Raw genomic sequence first — 4,780 nt, forward strand, 5'->3', positions numbered from 1 at the left:
GCAAAGCTAAAAAAGCCTATGATTAACATTTGTTTTCCTGGCGGCTGTGTTGTTTGTCATGCAAACATGATTTCAATTTTATGACTGTCTTAGCCCTGATTGTGCAAGCCCGCTTCTCTGAGTAGCTGTGCTCTGTGATTGCTTACGTTGATGTCACTAATGCTCTCATACTCATGCCACCGACCTTGCGACTAATATGCAGATGCAACTGAAATCAAAACCCTTTGATACTTTGGCTCTCCAACGAATGATTATTTCCTCTAACACATTTTGAAACAGTTTTTAATTCCAGTCACAAAGCCAAAGCTCTTTTCTGCTCTGCTGATTCAAGCGAAGCACAGGGTGTTATTTTCCTGTCTGTCCCCTTGTATGCGGTCTTCCCCACTGTAATGGGAGGTCCTCGGAGCAGACTCCCGTCTCCTCGTTTCTTCCTCGTCTCTCCTCACCTCCACCTCCCCCCCACCTCTGTTACCTAGCACAGTCCACGTTGGGTTGGAGCACTAGGCATTGACTGAGTAACTCAGTGGACAGCTCATGTTGGGTTCTTCCTCCCTTGCTCTGGATTCGATGCTGCTGCCATCTTCAGCATTATTTCCCTCCCTCTGAGATTCCAGAAGACTGAGCTTCACTCTTGTAATTCTTCAGGGCTCAGCTTCACTCCAGCCTGGTGTCCTGCTCTGCGCCTTTGTCAGAGTGACCTCTGCTCTCCAGAGTCTCTCCTGAGGCTGGGGGCCACAGGAAGAACAGATTGTGAGCAGGGATTTCCACTGTCCACTTATACAAAATAACTTTCTGGTTCCTTTCTTCCTTTTATATATATTTTTAGATATTTGCTGGAGAGACACAGAGAGACAGAGAGAGAGGGCAAGGAGAAATCACTGCCAGGGGGATAGGTACGCTACAATCCCTTCTCTTCCAGGGATTTGGGGCATGAACACACGTTTTTCAAGCTGTTTAGTCTGGACCCGAACCACAGAGTCAGTCATGTGGGATCTAGGTACCTTAACCACCACACCAGTTGCTGGCCCACTCTTCCCAGGTTCTAGACTGGTAAGCTGCGGCTCCCCAAGAGTGCTTCTCCGTAAGGCTACTCAACGAGCAACCGTGCTACCTTAGTATCTGCAACTTCAGCCAGCTGCCCCGCTGAGAGGGGACCTTTATTTATATTCCAGGTCCTGTTAGACTCTGTCCTGCCCTGCCACCTGCCATCAGTGCATGAGAGAAAAATGAATGGTGGGAACTTGGTGTTGACAAGATGGCTCAAACTGGCCCTGGATCAACCATCTTCCCACCTGCCTCTGACTCCTTGCCCTCCCTCCTTTGAGCACTGGCTACTCAGGACTAGCTCCGGCCAGTCCTTCCTGTCACTAATGTTGAGATCAATGGGCTTCTCTGGTCCCCGCACCTCTGCTTTTTCTGGGGCGATGGCATACAGATGGCTCCTGGCTGAGCCCCAGTTTCGGATGTTGTCTCTTTGTCCTCACCCTCTGTGTCACCTCTGAGAGTAACCTGCCCAGGTGTGACCCAAGATCTCAACTCTCTCCTGTCCCCGATGGGTCATAAAAGGCAGGGCTCTGTCATCCTGGGAATCATCGCTGAAGCGAATGTAGAGTCCGGAGCCTGCACTGGGACGATGCTTATTTTTATCAGCCTCTTAGACATTGTTCTAGTCCTTTCTGTCACTAATAATAGAGAATACTGGAAAGTGGGTGATTTATAAGAATGGAAGTTTATTCAGCTCATGATGGGGAGGTCCATGGCCCAGGGGTCACATCTGGTCAGGGTCTCTGCATTTCAACATGCTGGAGGGCACAGGCGTGTGCGTCTGTGTCCATGTGTCTCTGTCCGTTTGTCTCTAGTCTGGTCCCGTTCCATCTCCTGGAAACCCACCAGGAGTCTGTCATGAGCATTCCGCCCTGATGACCTGATTCTCATCTCCTCCCAAAGGCCCTGTGTTTCAGCACCATAGCAAGGGTGAGTTTTCACCCCCAACCCCATCACAAGCAAATCTCAGCAAACGATTTGCACACAAATTTTGGGGACTCTTTCAAACTATAGCAGATAAATAGGAACATGGTAGTTAGAATCAGGAAGAATTCTTTTTTTAAGAGATTTTTGCTCTAGGGTGCATGTGCTCACTAGAGAGACAGAAAGCGAGAAATCAGCCCCGAGGGGGATGGCCATGCCACAGTCCCTTCTCCTCCATTTTCCTCTTGGGATTTTGGGTACACACACACCCACACACACATACGTGCGCCCAGCATGAGTTTCAAGTTGCCAGGTCTAGGACTTGAACTGTGGTTGATCACATGGAAGTTCAGAGCCTTAGCCACTACACTGTCTGCTAGCCCCAGGAAGAACTCTTAAAAAGCATCTAGTTATGGAGCTGGGAGGTGGCATGGGGTTAGTGTGCTGGACTCCCACACAGCTGGTGGTGGTTCAAGTCTCGGGCCTGGCATCTTGCTTCCTCATTTTCCCTCTCTCTCTGGTCAAGTTTGAAAATAATAATAGTAAGTAATGAAATTAAATAATTCTTAAAAAAAAAAAAGAGCATCCAGTTATTGGTGAAAGAATAGGCAAAGAGATCAATGAGACAGAGTCGAGAGCCCAGAGAGAGGCCCACGTAAATGTGGTTCACTGATCTCTGGTAGAGGAGCGGATGTGGCACAATGGAGAAAAGACGATCTTCCCAACAAATGGTAGTGGAATAACTGGATATCCATGTGCAAAAAAAAAAAATCTAGACACAGATTTTCACAAAAATTAACTCAAAACAGATCACGGACCTAGATGTAAAATATGAAGTTGTGTGAAACCCGTAGAAGAGACCACGGAGAAATATCTGGTGACCTTGGCTAGGGCAATGACGTTTTAGATGCAACATCAAAAGTATGATCTAGGGAAAAGAATCAATAAGCTGGGCTTTATTAAAATTGAAAACTTCGAGACCAGTAGCAGTTAAGTCACTGGAGTTCCACATGGCCAACCACGGTTCAAGTCCTAGAACTGGCGGCCTGAAAATTACACCAAGCACGTGTGCATGCATGCCTAGGAGGAGAAGGGATTGTGGTGTGGCCATCCCTCCTTGGGGGGGTGGGATTTATCACTTTCCCTCTCACTGTCTCTTTCTCTCTCTCCAGTAAGCACATGTGCCCTAAGGCAACCCCCCCACCAGTAAAAAATTAAACTTTTTCTAAAAAAAGACACTGTTTGGCCAGTCAGTGGCATGGTAGTTAAGGCGGTTGGATTCCACATGGCCAATACATGGTTTGAGTCCTGGACCCAGAGCCTTGAAAAACATGCTGTGTGTGTGTGTGTGTGTGTGTGTGTGTGTGTGTGTGCAAATTCCCAAAAGGAGGGAGAGATGGAGAAGTGATTGCATGGGACCATCTCCCATGGAGCAGTGCTTCCTCATCTTTTCTCTCTCCAGTGAAAGCGTGCACACACACGCACACACACACACACACACACACACACACACGATACTGTCAAGAGAATGAAAAATAAGCCACAGATTAGTAGAACATATTTGCAAAATTCACCTCTGATGAAGAGCACCTAGTCGACTTGGTGACTTTCCTGAGGTCTGGAAAAGTAGCCCTTGCTCTGGTTCACACCGTCTAAACCTGTGACGGGTCTTCTCTCCCCTCCCGAACCTCGGTCCTCAGGAATAAATAGCCCGTTTGTTCCTCCTTATCCTCTCACTTTGGCAGGGCTTTTGACTTTGTCAACCCTCAAAGAAACAAGGTATAAAATTTAATAAAGCCGAAGAGTGTATTTAGGCTGGTAATATTTGTAATCCTGGAAGCACAGATTCAAAGAGCCCTGAATGAGAGCTTTCAAAGGGTGTTTTTTTTTTTTTTTTTGGAGAGATTTTCACTGTAGGGTGCGTGTGCTCGCCAGACAGACAGACAGAGACATAGAGACAGAAAGCGAGAAATCACCCCCCAGGGGGGATGGTCACGCTGCAATCCCTTCTCCTCCATTCTCCTCTCGGGATCTTGGGCATGCACGCACATGCGCCCAGTGTGAGTTTTAAGCCACCGGGTCCGGGACACGAACCGCGGTCGACTACGTGGGAGTCCAGCGACATAGCCATTACGCTAACTGCTGGTTCCCTCAAAGGGTTTTTAAAGACAAAACTCACAGATGGGGGGAGGATTACTTGAGCAGCTTGTCCAGAATGGAGATCGGTGCAAACCATTAAGAAAATGTCTTATGGGGAGATTGGGTAACTTGGGGAGTGCGATCAAGCACTTTCTCAGGATCCAGAAAGGAAAGGGGGCGTGAAGTCTCTGTGGTCAGCCTCGGGCTGGGCTCCCCATGTTCTTACACCACACGCATCACAGGGTGAGATGACAGAGTGAAGGGGTTACCACATTTCCTTGGAAAGAATGAACATTTAGCAAGATGAAAAGTTCAGAAACGGCGAGGCATGACTGCAGGCCAGTTTCTCGTACCCTCTGCCAAGACAGTGTCTAAAAAATGTGCCAAATCATCTTCTTTTTTTGAGTTTTTTTTTTTTTCTTTTTTGAGAGGTTTTTCACTATAGGGCGCGTGCACTTACCAGACAGACAGAGAGAAATATAGAGACAGAAAGCGAGAAATCACCCCCCGGGGGGATGGTCACGCCGCAATCCCTTCTCCTTCATTCTCCTTTCGGGATCTTGGGCACGCATGCACACGTGCCCAGCATGAGTTTTAAGCCACTGGGTCCGGGATGTGAACCGCGGTCGACTACGTGGGAGTCCAGCAACATAGCCATTACGCTAACTGCTGG

The sequence above is a fragment of the Tupaia chinensis genome, unplaced genomic scaffold (genome assembly GCF_000334495.1).
Source record: "Tupaia chinensis unplaced genomic scaffold, TupChi_1.0 Scaffold000070_1, whole genome shotgun sequence".
NCBI classification, from domain to species: domain Eukaryota; kingdom Metazoa; phylum Chordata; class Mammalia; order Scandentia; family Tupaiidae; genus Tupaia; species Tupaia belangeri.